Source organism: Hippocampus bargibanti, linkage group LG01 (genome assembly GCF_051943395.1).
Source record: "Hippocampus bargibanti isolate YZ-2025 linkage group LG01, ASM5194339v1, whole genome shotgun sequence".
NCBI lineage: Eukaryota > Metazoa > Chordata > Actinopteri > Syngnathiformes > Syngnathidae > Hippocampus > Hippocampus bargibanti.
In genome coordinates, this window is record NC_142734.1 from 37459185 (window position 1) to 37474930 (window position 15746).

General features: G+C 42.8%; 1 protein-coding gene across 5 annotated transcripts in view; it reads left to right on the forward strand.

Annotated features, from left to right (window-relative positions):
- Positions 1 to 1505: 1505 nt before the first annotated feature.
- Positions 1506 to 15746, forward strand: part of LOC148904189 (delta-type opioid receptor-like) — a 37888-nt gene continuing 23647 nt past the window's right edge. For 2 of the 5 annotated variants that reach the window (XM_089015369.1, XM_089015374.1), the window contains exons 1-2: positions 10672 to 12025; positions 14712 to 14842. The gene's annotated coding sequence lies outside the window, so the exon portion shown is untranslated. Of the gene's footprint in view, positions 1823 to 10671; positions 12026 to 14711; positions 14843 to 15746 lie in introns of those variants that run through there. The other 3 variants (XM_089015357.1, XM_089015366.1, XM_089015376.1) reach the window with 2 other exon arrangements.

A 15746-nucleotide genomic window follows, 5' to 3' on the forward strand; every position in this document is an offset into this window, starting at 1 on the left:
ATGCATTTGTCAAACAAGCCATCTGGAGCGTCATTCTTTGTAAGCGATGACAAATGACTCTCGCACTTGGTGCACTTTGGTGACATTTTCTTCTGTCGTGTTGCTTGCGTCACAGTAAATTTGGACGTCATCGAGGGTAAAAAGCTTGCGACGAATTTAGCGTGACTCGTGGGACGCAGCATCGCTCTGTTGTTGTGTCTGTCATTTCCATCATGACTGTCATCAGACTCACAATAATATGCGTTTAAAGAAATAAGAAAGAAACGGGCCTATCCGTGTGGAGTTTGGATCTTGTTTCCGTATCTGTGTGGGGTTTCTCTGGGTTTTTTTTTTCCCCCCGGCACGATTTGCAAGATGGTGGTGGACCTCAAAAATGCGGGCAGGCTCGTATACTTTACTATAGCGTATTTGTTTGTGCGCAGACGACGTCTGAAGGATAGGAATGCGCATTGTGTTTTGTGATGAAGTGAAGAAAAGACATTGTGGTGTTTGTGGTGTCCACATGATAGAGGAATAAAAGAAGCCGTGTGAGAAAGGATGGGCAATCGGCCGGATCCTATGCATCTGTGAGTGGAGTAAAAAAATGAAAGCGGAGACCAAAATTTGCAGCTTAGTTGCCATGACAACAACCTGGAGCGGACGCTCACTGATGTTGCAGTGGTGTTTTGTTTGAAGCCCGAAAGAATACTCTGTCTTTCTTTTTTATGTTATGTTTGGGCTTTCCGATTCTCCACTTCTGTGCATTCATTTTATTTGTGTAAAAAATAAAACCAAGGGTGGAAACTTCATTTGTAAAGGAGTGAAAACCAAATTGAAATTGCACAAGCGGAAATTTGAGTTTGATTGACACTTTGTGTCAAGAAGTGACTCGCATCAAAGTATTCAAAGCCAATTTCACCAATTGTCCCTTGAAGGTGCATTTCAGGAGTTTCAAAGTCATGGCAAGCGACCAACCACTTGGCCAAAATATAAAATACGTATGTTGCAGCGGCAGATTGCTTACAAGTTTGATGATGATTCTTATTCTTTTTTTTTTTCAAACAATGCTCGTTCATGCTCAGCTGTGGAAAGAAACACTCGGTTCAGTGTGGATGCTCACTCAATCGTTGTAATTCAAATTTACTAAGACATATGTCATTATTGTTGTGGCTAATTTCGCCACGGTGATATGTCAGCGCGTCACAAGCGCAACGTTATGTAACACTCGCGAGCCGAAACGCTTTTATTGTTTTTTAACCTAAGGGCATCATCTTGTTTTGCAAGCTGAACTCTGCTTGCTTGCGTTGTGGTGGTCGTTGCTGATACTTGAGGGACCAAGAGAAAAAGGCTAATAGTCAGCATGATGTGATAATAATAAGAATAATAATAGCTCATCAGAAGCTACTTCCATCATGGGAAGAAATATGCTGGAAAGATATAAATCTGTGGTTTGGCTTTGGCTGTATGGAGGTGAAAATGACATGAAGCGTGGACACTTCAGTCGGCGAGGAAGCATGTGTGAAGCAATGGAATTTTGTTTCGACGTCGGCAATCTCCGTGGAGCAAAAATGTGACATCAGAGAGTTGGCTCACCATGGCAACACATCGACTAATACAAGCATCACCGCTGCGTGACGATCCACTCGATGAGATGCAATTGGGATAGCATCCGGGCCAGAATTATAAAGACAACATTTGTGAAAATCACAGGCTGAATCATTGGCACCGCCGTAGCCACTATCGAGGACTTGCTCACTGCAAGAAACAAGACACGGAAGGGCACGGAAAATCCTACTGGACCCTCCGCACCCTGCCCGCCACCTTTTCCAGCGACTCCCTTCAGGTAGGCGCAACCGATCCATGCGCGCCGACATTTAAACAGCTTCCTACCCCTAGCCATAAACTCTCCAAACAGTAGCCCAAATTTAACTGGATAGTGTCTCTTTTTCACAGCCCCCGGGACAATGTAGAATGTTCCATTAACCTGCCATGCATTCTTTTGCTGAATGCGGGAGGAACTGGAGTGCCCGGAGAAAACCCACACGGGCACTGGGAGAACATGAAAACTGCGCACAGGAAGGCCAGAGCGGCCAGTCCAGTGTGATAGCCAGTCAACCACGTTCCGCCATGCTATTATGAGATTGCAATTTTCCTTTCTTCATGAATAGCCCATTTTTATGGCTGGTACTATAAAATGCAAAACATTTCATTTTGCAAAGCAATTGGGTAGCGTTTAATCTCTTCACCCCGAAAATTGCTTGTGTTTCGGAACCCCGAAGACAAAGTACAATATTCCTGATGAAAGTAGCTTAAACCGCAGTGAAAACACTTTTGTCTTCCGAGACATTGCTGTAAAGATGGATACAAGTAGGCCGACAGTTTTGAATGAAGCGTAACGTGACACATCAAACACAATTTTGTTTTCAGTGATCACAACCGCTTTGTTTCAAATAAATATGATTGTTTTTTTTTTTTTTCCTGAGGACCCGTGATTTCTTTGTATTTTGAATAATGGAGAAAGCCACCTTTAGACAATGACAGCCAGACAGAAAAGCAAGCGGTTGAGTTTGGATCCTTGTCGAGGGCAGAACTCCGGTGCGAAGCTCTCTTCCATTTCCATCAAACATAATTGGATCCATTATCGCAGCGTTTGCCAATGTGTAGAGCGTCTTCACACGTGGACGGGATGAGACGGAAATCTTCCTGTGCCTTCCCATTCAGTCCGCGTGCCTCGGGATTATACCGGATTCTAAATTTCTCACCTCCACTAATTCGTCTTGTCTTGACAAAGTTCTTTTCATTTTTTTCAGCTCTCCTGTCTTTCATCCTCCACTCACCTAGCTAGCAGTCCCACATGCTAACGGCCTGTCTGAATTGGCTCGGTATTTCCTTTCCAAATTGTGCATATATGCGATTGTATTTGTCTGTTTATGCAAATGATGGGCGTTTCCCTGCCCAATTGGCCCTCACACTATCTTTACAGTAATTGTAGCCTTCTTTCACGAGTGTGTCTTGTCCGAAGGCACCCACGCTGAGAACCCTGGGAGTTATGAGCTGGACAACAACAAAGCGCAAATGTCGCTATGGTCACAATGCTCTCTGTGGACTCGTACCTCCCGCTGTGTTTTTGCAAAAAGATCCTTTTGTTGTTGTTGAACTCCAAACATAGGTTTGGTGACATAGTGATCATTAAATCCCGATGGCCCGGCGACCTCATTCTCTGACAAGTGAATGTGTTTTTCTACAGGCCGTTTGGGCTCCATTTCATTGGAATATCACCATTGTGAAACCACGTGTTAGCCCATTTCTATATCCTGATGCATGCATGTCTGTTTTCCACAGATAAATATGTTTATTTTTTTTTCTGCAAGATGTCTCATTTTCTGCTTCACCGCAGTGGCGGCACGTGTCCTCGTGCCCACGGCAATGGCATCCTTAATGATTTTGCGGCAACCTACAATGGTCCCTGACCAAAAAAAGTGCAGGGTTGACATTTGAAACGCAACACCATCCTTGAATTTCAACCTCTTTTCAGAGATCATTGCTTTCATCAAGCTTTGACAACTGTAAGTGCAACGTGTGAAGCTTCTTGAGTTCGATAACCCAAAGCACGGTGCATCCGCCACTTTTATTGATGAGCCCTGAAACATGCATTTAGTCACAAGGCCAGTGTGCTGATTCAATTAATGTACTTCAATTGGGTTGATTTCACCCTCAATATAAACTCATGGACTCTTTCAAAGAAAGGGGCCTTTTTAAATGCAACATGTTTGTTTTTCCACGGATTTGAATGCCTTGCATAATTCTCCGGAAAATTCCATTTTCCAGAGCGCCTCCATTGTGACTGCATCAAAGTTCTGAGAAAAGATTGCCTTCTTTCTTGGTGGGTGTGGCACCAATTTCCGTGGAGGAATCTACGTCAATGAAAAGCGCACACGTCCAGGGGCTCTAAAAAAAGAACTCGTGCTTGAACGGGACAACGAGAACCGAGACGCGTAGATGACCGCACTTACTAGATGTTAAACAGTGACAGTCATCCTACCAAATTAAGACTATTCTGCAAAAGACCATCTTAGAAAAGTGTTTTCTAACAGCACGGCTATTTTCCATTTTATTTGTGTCCATTCATTGATTGGTGGATTATTTGAGCGGGTATGCAAATACATACAGTAAAGATGTAAAAGTAAAATGTGGAAGAAAGCAAAAGCTCATCTATTGATGTCTTGGTTCAGTGCAGTTTATAAAGTGAAAGGGTGTAGCGAGAAATAGAAAACCATATCAAGTCCTTTTATGAAGTGGTAATAGCATCTGGTTCCAGATAACTTTTTAGCACTCTATACAGCTCCAAAAAAACATCAACATTCATGAGTTGTGTGCAACCATTTGACAAAATAAAATTGAATGCACTCAACACAACTCATGCTCATGCATTTTGTTTTTCTACTTTCATTCCTTTCATCACTTTTCTTCTGTGAAATGTAAATTTCTCCACTGCGAGACTAATAAAGGCAAATCCAATCCCACCTTGTCTTTGCACTGTTCATGTATGTAGGAAAACAAAGGAAAAATGAAGAATGTGTCAATAAAAAAGTCCCTCAAATGGCTTTAAAGGCCTGCAAAACATTGATCACGCCCATTGCTGCAATCGTATACAGTTTTTTTCCTCAAAATCATTTACTCCAGTGTACCCAAACTGAGGGCTACCAACCACAGGCTGAAGTGAGACACCTCAGAGGTGGAGAACAAATGAGGTAAAGTGGACACAAGATGGAGTTATCTTGGCAAATTGATGAGTGTCTCTCACAGTAATTACCGTCCTGCAGTCCCCTCAAACGTTGAAATACGTATATGAAGCTCAGCCAAAGCCCGTGACTCGAAGACTGGCTGTTTATTTGAAAGAGAAATTTCTGCTTTAAAGAGATCATTAAAAAAAGCCCTGCAGCAAGTTGCTTTGGACTACTTTTCAGAGTGAGTCCAACCACTACCTGCAGTTGCATCATGACGAGAGCCCATTGGTTGGGCAAGACAAGAGAAATGTGTCTTACCCAACCAAAACTCCTCAAAATCTACAGTCTACACCGGAGATATGCCGGAAGAGCAGAGCTTCGGACAGAAAGCCTGAAAGAAAGAAAAAAGAATAAGAACAAAATCAAATGGATTATGACTCAGGTGTACTTGATGGATTATTGCAATATCTTTCTAAGGGGGGCGCTGCTGCACAAGGGCACTTTAAATGGCTTATTCAATTAATGAAGTAGCGCCCACTCAAAGCCTCCTGGATCGACATTGGTCCCAATGGACACCTAGGAGAATCTCACTTGCCTTCAATAAGACCCAGCACTCGTCAAATGGCTGATGGAGCAACTGAGATGAACCATTGCAAAAAATAAATAATAATTAAAAAGGGAGACTGTTAACGGCGCCCGTGCACTTATTCGACAGACTATATGGAGACAATTTTCCAGATAACATCCGAAACACGGGGCTGCTTTGCTCATTCAAGGCCTGGTTGACTCTGGTTGGTTCTGGTCGGTTCTGATTCCTGAAAAAAATGTTAGCTTCCAACCCAATCGTGATGTCAGAATATTTTTAGGTGAAACAGCTATCTGTAGATTTGTTGAGCGGTGGAAGGGGCACCAGCCATGTACAATTTTGTGGGGAAAACAACTGAGGAAATGGTGATTGACCTTAAATCAACTGGAGATCGTAGCTTTCTTTACAAATGGCGCAAACACCAGGCAGGTCTTCTCTTACAAACAAACACGTGGGGATTTATATGAATAGCAGGTTGAAGTGGCAAACCCATGTACATGTATCAAAACGTGCAGTTCACGTGAAAAAAAAAAGTTCAAGGGACACATTTCTTCTACATTGATGCGTCACCAATTATTTAGTAGGCTATGGGCCAATCCCATTTTCACATGAGGCCAAACTTGAATTGTATTCTTATTGAATATGTATTTATTACATTATATATTGAGACAAATGAGGAAGGGGCTTTTTCCACGGTACCTCATTTGTCACCAAAGTCAGAGACATAACTTTCAGAATGATTTCATTCGCTGTCGCTGTACATGCATTTCAAATTGGACAAAGTGTATGTACTAAATAAAAAGTGAATGTGACATTTCAGAGGAAGAAATGCAATGAAATGGAAAAAAAATTGTCTTGGGGAGTAACATATGTTTTTATTATACTGCTGAATGCTCATAGGCACGGTTTGGAGCCTTAATTGACAAACAGAAGTGTGATGTGTGAGCTGTGATAGAATTCATTGTTTGGGTGAGTGAAAGGACCTCAAACAGCTTAGCTCTTAATGCTCATTTACATCTTTGTGTCGAAGATGGATTGAAACGTCTATTTCTTTCTTTTCTTTTTTCCAAATCTGTGTCATTTTGGGCGATGATGATGACTGAAAAAGCACTTTGTCATTTCACACCGCCTCCAACTGTGGAAGGCACACAGTGGGTGGTGTCTCACTTTGGCCTCATGCTCATTTGGGAGATGTGGCGAGAGTGTTGCAAATAAGGAAGCCAGTCCAAATCAATGATTCTGTCCTCCCTTTCTAAGCCGACCACCAATTTCTTTCGAGGTGAAAGCAAGATGTCTTCACGGACAACTTCAAAGTATTCCCCCAAATGATGATGACATGAGCACATTTCATATGAGGCACATGCTGAAGTCGGCGATCAGGAAAATTTGTGATTGGGTGATTTTTCTCCTTTGGGTATCTGTCTCAGAAAGAAACCTGTCATCTTCCCGTAAGGTGAGGCGCGACATTACGTAACATCATTTGAGGTTACTAGACTGATCGCACCTAAAGCCTTCAATTTTTTCAAAATTCTGACCAATATGGAAAAAGTTTGAAAGTATGTCATTGATTGAGGGGTGCGCCTTATAATCCGGCGAATCCATTCAAGCATCAAACAATTCGACACATTTATCCCTTGATGTACAGTATATGGGTGATGTTAGTACATACTGGGGTGAGTCAAGCAAGCTCCCTTCTGCCCACAGAGAGGTTCTATTTCTTGTTTTGGGTCAATAGAATTGAGCTAAGACAGACAATGGACTACAGCGTGTCTCTTTGGCTCAGCTTTACGCTGCATATTTCTCTTTCGTGAATAATTCATGCACGCAAGTCACCGCAGTGCGATGCTTTGACTGGGCCGCAGAGGCTGGGGAGGCGTCTGGCAGCTGCAGTGCTCAAATTAAAAGATTTTCTTGCTAGCAAGGTAGTCCTCCATTAACCTGATGAACTGGTAGGAGAACAATCCAATTCAACACAAACTCAGTTTGCAATTGATGTCTTAGATTCAAAATTGTCCACGGTTTTATGCAAATACGGTACCATTCCCAGTTTAGAAATTATTTATTAAGCTTTATGTCGATACAGTATTGTGAGATGGTTGCTAAAAAGGTTGTGGTTTTACTTCCTGGTTTGGGACCAGAACTCAACAGCACGATGCAGTCATGCTTAGCACGTCTGCCATCGAGGCTTCTAGGATGGGGTTTGGACAGACTCTTTAAATGCTTGCTGGGTTTTCTCTCGCTATGCCGGCCTATATTCCCATTAAACCAAGACTCTCTCTCATTGTCCATTTTTCTGGATGTCACTGTGAAGGATTTTTTTTGCCTTTATATCGCCAACAATAGCTATAGGATGTTGCTGATATAGGTTCTAGTTTAACCGCGGTCCTAATAAAATTGATAACAGAGAGCTGGATCCCGATAGTGTAGCGGCAAATTCATAAGGCCTTGGAAGTGGCTTTGTTGTGTCTTTATATGTGACTGGCAGCCAATCTCGTGATAATACTTCTATTCGCACAAAGTCAGCTAAGAGAAGCTCCGGCTCCAAGCAAGCGTGACCGGGATAAATGGTAAAAGAAAAAGGATGGATGGGACCAAAGTCCTGAATCAGGGCGCCGTCATTGAGACAGACAACCGTGAACCATTTCCACTGAAAAACACTGTTAAAGAACGTCTCCGTTGATAGAAGAAGACTCGATTCAACCCGTTACTACACTCACAAGGCACATTCCGCCAAAGCGGCCGTAAATACATCAGGCGATAGAACGTGAATGGAACACTAGCTAGCCTGCTTCATTCTGCCTTTAGGCTTTCCTCCAACGTGGTGTGTATCGCATACAACGCAAGTCATAGATCACGGGACATTAATTACAATACACTGAATCTATTCTGAATAACCTCTCCCTACCCCAAGAAAAAATGGAAAGGGTCAAATATGGCTCTATGACATGCGGATGGGCTCAAAATCGAACCAGCCTAAAGCTGGTGCCTGCTGAGGCGGGCAAATAGAAGTCTGATTGCAACACTCAGCTTCAATCAGTGCGCTAAGAACAAGGATGCAGCTGGATTCGGAATTGTGAAGAGTGTAACTGCGACAGTTGGAGAGCATCACCTATTTTTAGCTCTTTTCAAATATTTGACATCTCATTTGTGCATGCAAAGCCTCGTTATTGACACCAATCATTCCCAAAACACAAGCGCCTCGATGAATTAATTGTGTTAAATGTTGTTGACAAAAAAAAACCACAGATGCTAAGTTTGCTCAGCCGTAAAATCAAGAGTATTTTGATTTCTGCATTTAAAGTTAGTTATACATATATTGTGTAACAAAAACTTCAACCCAACCGTCCCTGTCTGATAATAGTCAACAAGGTCCCACTATCAAATTATTCTTTGATACAGAGTGTTTTTTTTTCCCCTCAATGATCTGCTAGCGAGGAAGATAGTTGTCACTGAAAACGGTGAATATTGAATCTGTTCAATATTTCTAATGACGTATCCAGATGGGTGTCTCGGAGGACTGGGAAGCCATGAACTTATTAGTCTTTAGAGACGTCTAATATTCGACCCGTGACGGACTTAAACTGGAAGGTAAGAATCGGGTATTTTTTTTCCCCCCTTTGTGTGTGAAAGTTTCCTCAGATGTTTACAAAAACACCCATGTGAAGTTATGAGAAGACAAAAAAGTGTTCCTTAACACATTTATTATGATTTCTTTTTCTTCAGACACTTGTACCGTATTGTCTGTATATTTGCTAACGTAGCATCAGATACTTTCCAAATCCGCACGTCGTTTACATTATGATTGGAATCTTATTTTGTGTCATTTGTGCCTTCCCCCCACCTGAGGGCATCACTTTCCCCCCTCGTATACTCTGAAGGGGAATGTGGATTAAAGGACTTTGGGCATGCACAATCCATTGCATGCCTGCGAATGTGAAAGAGCGGAATTCTGAAATTCATCTAACAAGCGGTTGGCACTAATTTTTCAAGTGTCTGAGCAGTGATTCAAAGTCCTTGATCATGCCTTGGACCGCGGTGAGCTACAGCAGATAAGCTAATATCGCAACTGCCCAAAACCACAACTCAAAGTTAAGTTGAATCATGTATAAGTCTCACTGATTTATACCCAAACTGCTTTTGAACTCTGGAATCTATTCCTACTTATTTTGATAACGCCTACAAGATGTAATCTATTTAATTATTTTTCTCCTAATTTCAGGTTGGAACTTTCCTTCAATATTTTTTGGATTAGATGGATGTGCGGCGGCACGCAGGTGGACAGTTTAGCACATCTGCAACAGAGTGTAGGGTTCAATTCCGGCTTTGGCCTTCCTGTGTGGAATTTGGATGTTCTCCCCGTGCCTGCGCAGGTTTTCTCCATGTACTCCGGTTTCCTCCCACATTCCAAGAACATGCACGGCGGGCAGATTGAACACTCCAAATTGTCCCCATGTGTGAATGTAAGCATGGATGTTTGTTTGTTTGTTTGTTTCCATGTGCCCTGCGATTGGCTGGCAAACACTTCAGGGTGCCCCCTGCCTAGTGCCCGAAGACCGCTGGGATAGGCTCCGGCATGCCCGCGACCTTTATGAGGATGAGCAGGTTAGAAAATGGATGGATGGAAGATGGAACTGCAACTAACTGTCGGACAAATGATGAAAAAAAAAAAAAACCACCGAGCTAAAAGTGTATCTTCAGCTTCTTGTGCTGAAAACAAAGCAGAGTCCTGACTTGCAGTGCGCTTTTCTATCCTCATTGATTTCAGTTCGTCTGTCCACGACAGGTCAGATCATGGCAGGAGCTGATAAGAGCACTCCCTTTGACACCCCGGTGAAGAAAGAACGACATTGATCAAAAGCCAGAGATTTATGGTCCTTTCATCAATAATGGTGCGTTTCAGCCGCACAGCTTGACCCTGAATTTCATACCTACTGATGGAAACTTGGAAAGACCTTCTCTCAACCGAGCCTTAACTTCAAATAGGATAGGCTATTATCAGTGGACCAAAGCAGAGGTCCTTTAAGAAGCTACTCCACTGTTATTTTTGCAAATGAATGGCAGGACCCTGTCTTTGGAGATGAGTTTGAGTCTCACGGTATGTTTCTTGATGTTCAAGGTGAAGACTGAGACAAAGGTATACTCAGGTGTCCATCTGGTGATCAGTGAGGCAGACACAATCATTGCAGTGATATCCCCTTGCAGTAAATTTCAGCAAAATCTGTCGGTGGGCATTGGAGCAGGTCCGGAGAACATCACTTGAATCACTTCTTTTCTTCCAAACTGGGATCTGACCTTTTTGCCGCTTTGTCAGCCTTCCGTGCTCTCATGGGGGACGACTGTACATCAGCCTTTGTCGGAAGGGCAAAGGTCAAACCTTTGCTGTGTGTTTTTCTGGAGAAAAACACATACGGTGAAACCTTGACATAATGATGGATTATGATTAAAGGTCATTTTTAGGGACATCTCTATTTATTTCAACAGGACTATTCTAAGTCACATTGACAACGTTACAATAGTGTCACCTTTTTGGAAAAGACTCTCCTGCCAGCAGTCCAGACTTGTCTTGCATTGATAGTATGTGTTTTACACGATAAAAGCCAAAACATGACCACGGACATCCCGGACTACGTATTAACAACTGAAAGTCTTCAAGGAAAAATGCAAAGAACTCCAGCTTCAACAATTGATATCTTCAGGTCCCTAATTCTTAGTGAGTGTTGTTTCATGAAAGGAAGGGCGATGTGACACACTGGTAAAAATGCAAATATACAAATATCTTGTTTTGGTTGAGCAGGCTGTGGAAAACAGGTACAATTCGCCCTTCTGTAGAATTGAATATTTTAAAAGGGTAGAAAGATCATTGTTGTCTATTTTTATTCATATTTGACACAACATTGAACTTCATTGAAATTGGGGTACGTCATTATTTGACTAGTTTGTAATTGGATGGACAACATACTACCTTAGACCGCCAAAGTATTTTGGTTGTAATTGTAGAGAGAAAGAAAAGGGAGCAAAGAAGGACGGAATGAAATGAGGATGCTCGCCAAAGGAAAAGGCAAATCAAATTGAATGAAGGAAATTGATGATGGAAAGCGGAAAGCACGTGGACGTGCCAGTAGGTCTGAATCACAGTTGTAGGTTTTGGGTTTGAATCCTGGCTTGTAAAACGAAAAAAATATCTCTATAAAGAAATGAAAGTCAGTGGTCTTGTCCGCGATCAATCATAATGTCAGCTTCTATCACATTCAAATTGAGATATGGAGGGATTCATTTAGTTGGAACCAAATGCATCAACCAAAATGCACCACATCTTTTGTTTTCGATGTCATTCTTCGCCTGTGTATTGTTGAAATGCCGAGGTTTCTCCGATTTATCAGAAAAGGACGGCCTCCTCCCTCGCTGCAATAGCCCCCCAGCCCACCGGCGTCCACCCCATCAACTCCCCCCTCCTCAGCCCGTTTTGCCACCCGGCTGACGCGGAATGCTCCGTCCGCGCGGAGGGGTGAAGCCGTTCGTCCGCCTTTCCTCCCACCTCGCCCTTCTTCATCCGCAGCGGACGAACAGCTTTTGGAGCGACTCGTCCTTCTTCCACTCCGTCATCGTCTTGGCGTTCGTTCTTTTCCACGGCGCACGAGTGAAACGGGAGCAAGAAGAAGGCAGCGGCGGGACGCTGCAGTCAGGCGACAACTACTTGCTGTCCGCAAGAAAAAAAAAGCAAGCAAGCAAAAAGGTAGGACCGCGAACGGGACTGAGACTAGACTGGGTGTTCGCCGAGCGCTCTGCAGCGGAACGTGAGGACGTGCGGACCATTGCGGGCATGTTTGAAGACCTCCGCAGTCGGCTGTGGCAAACGCCGTTCAGATGATACGTTGGCGATGCAAAAATGTGGCTGCACTTTGTCCGAGGAAATGTCGACGTACTTCTAGAAACACCTGTCTGTCGGTCGGTCGGTCGGTCGGTCGGCGTGGCTGAGGTGACTTGTTCCACTCCCGTGCGCGATGCATCGTGGGCGTCTTTCCTCTCATTTATCGAGTGGAGTTGTTGATCCCGCCGTAGTTTACGCATCATCTGCTTAGCGACGAAGACAAAGACTACCACCAAATAACTTGATGGCAATTGTGGGTGTTTCATGGCAAAATGTATTCACTGTATCAGTGGATGTGTTCTGGTGCGGTCAAGAATCATGTTCTGTCAAAGTAGAGGATAAATAAATACCTTTTTTATCTTTCCTTTAGTAATGTGCTAATGACAAACGACAACAAACGGTTTTACAGGCCGTTATCGAGTGGAGTACTTTTGCTATTATGTGACTGAAAAAGACCCCACCACAGACTACTGTTAAGCTGAAGAAGACCTTAAATGTCACACGGAGGGTACATCAAGTGCTGAAGAATCAATGACTCTTTGTGTCGTCATATTATTTGTTATTTAGTTTTTTTTGTTTCCTTTCTTTCCTTTCCTCTTCCTTTCATAACTTTGCTGCTGTGTTACTTCCAGGTAGAGTGAACGCTGGCGCGAATGGCTACTGCGAATGGCTTCCGCTGCTCACCCTCTCACAAAATATTACGTGACTGTAAAGTGTCCTTGAGAGTTTTGAAAGTCGCTTAGAAATGAAATGTATTATTATTATTATTATTATTATTATTATTATTATTATTATTATTATTATTATTATTATTATTATTATTATTATTATTTTAAATACGTGTAATTTACATGCCAGGCCAGAAGATGGCGATGTCACTTTGTCAAGACATCCTACATGCATGCGCACTAAATTCAATGTGAAGATATGAATGTTGAATGGGCGGCAGATTATTGGCGTTTTATGTGTATTGGGCACCTGATTGTGCGTTCACTCTGTTCAATCAGCGTGATTAACAGTTTCGCGCAAGGTGCAGAAAGCTACTCTGAGTTAGCAGTGGAAACAGAAGCTGCGAGTGGGCACATTTGTTGTTGTGGATGTTGGTGCGGGCTCTTCGTCATCAGTGTCATCGCACTCGGGTAGTTCTGACTACTTATATAACCAAAACTATTTGGAGCAGTCCGAGAAACTAAACAGCTCTTCTTCTAACGATGTGGTCCATTCACATTAGTGCCACTTTTTTTAATCACGCGAGCCTACTTTGAAACACAAAGAAATGCAGTTTGCGTTTGTTATCAAACCAAATTCGGTCTTTATAATGTTAATAATACAAGAAGCGCACCTGATTCTGAGCAGGAGAACAACTTTGTTTTTCCTCTTGTTGTACGAAGAGAAGGAAGCCTTACATGGACACACACTTTGGGCTGTGAGTTGAATATGGCATATTCATCAAAGTGCAGACACACGCGCACACCGATTGAAGCAGGAAAACAAAACACACTCAGACAGATTTATTGACGGACTGAGCATGTGCTGTATTTATCGGACACATGCAGCCAGTCCTTCGTGGGCACACGTTCATTTGGGGAATTAAGGTCAACTGCTTTGATGACATTTTTGGGGGGCCTGTTGACTGTAGAATGTCCTCTTTGAAATTGTGTGTGATTTAAAAAAAGAAAGAAGAGAGAAATTGGATTTTGTTTGGAGAAGTGTGGCACGGCATCTGCATGAAAAGTCAAGAAAAAGTGAACTTGCATGCTAGCACATCATTTTCAAAGGGATCGTAACCGGTGGTGCACATGAAGCCCATTTTTCTCAGAATGATTTGTCATCATGACACGATGATTTCCTGCATCAGCACAATGACAATAACCTACCTCCATGACACGCAATGAAAACAAAGCGGGTGGTCTTGTTTATCCGAACATTGTCACAAACAACTACTATCTGGTTACTATAAAGTACGATTAGCAATCAACAAAGGGTTTGTTCCAACATTATATTGATTTTCAAAGGGGGATCGGTAAGAAAAAACGCGTGCCATATGTCAACATTAACTCACTCACTGCAAGATGTACAAAAATGTGTCCACTGCAGTGCCAGAGTTTTTGTCATTGTTACTCGAATTCCAGGACCCACACAATATTGACTTTTAAGACTAAATCCACATTCAATGCACCATAAGAAACCTTTCATCAGAAAAAAAGATTAGATCCTAAATTATTGGGGTCTGGAGTTATACGAGCTTGTACTGAGGGCGTCTGTCCAACATACAATGCAATACACATATATTGGTTGCTTTAACAACAGCTGGAGCTGGAACAAAGTGCTAACATGGAAAAGGGGAAATGCCGCCCCCTTGTGAAAGGGAAAAACTTTCCCAGAGAGAGGCCATGGCCAGCGCTTTATCGGCACCCAAACAAGAAAAAACAAATTCGGGAATGGCGCTCTACGTCATATTTTCAATTTCCAAATATATTTGTGAATGGCAGTTAAAGATGGGTATTTAGCTGACTTTACCTTCTCAAGAGTTTGTCCTTCTCCCATTCAGATTGCGCCCTATCTTGGATGACTTTAGGCAAGACGAGGTCTGCACCATCCCTGGTGTTGTCAGTCAATGGCAAGGTTTGGACTGCAGAGGCACAACCTTCCACACCTGCAAACACTCCTTGGGATTATTAAGTAAGCCTCGAATGAAAGTTTGTTTCCAAGTACGTATAGCACGAATCTTGATAAACATGCAAACTCCACTCATCGAGCCCAGAGCCAAGATCTGAACCTGGACTCGCTCACTTTCGGGGCATTTGCATTTGGTTCCATTCCAAATGATAGAAACACTTGACTGTTGGAATGTTCTGACATGGTCTATAAGTGCAGTAAACATGAGAAAGACGACTGCAAGGTAATGGAAAGACTGTGAGGAATTGGAACGCCATCGTGACTGTTTGAAATGCTTCCGCACTGCCTCGCCACTTGGTTTACATTGTCCTCTCCAGCCAGGCGGCATTTCCACTTCAATCAAATGAGTGTGGAAACCTTTCCAAACAAGAGCTTTCATTTGAGCTAACAGGAGGACAGACCTTTCCCTGTGATGAGCTCACGAGCTCAAGTCTCCTGTCACCTAATATTATTTAAAGACACTTTTCCGTAGCGTTTGTCCTCATGAGCTTTTGTGGATGAGCTCGGCAAGAGGCAGCTCCACCCTGAGGGCTGCTCACTTCTTTGCAGTACCTCACAAAAGTGAGACCCCCCAACCCGATCACATTTTACAAAACAATTTTATTCCTGTACATTACTTTACGGTACTTTAAGGTGTAAATGACATTTTGCAACACGGTGAGGTCACCGTTGCGCAGCATGTATAATATAAAAATCCGCTCTCCTTAAAATAACTCCACGCAGAGAAATTAATTTCAAAACCGCCGGCAAGAGTGAAGTAAAAAAAAAAGGTCCAAATTGGGCCCAATTAGCTTTCTTCTTTTCCGCTGTGTTCTGTGACCGTTACTGTTTGAAGGAGGAGCAGTGTTGCATTTTGTGTTATTGCCGTCACTGGCATACTGGTGACTGGTACTTTCAAAATGGCACC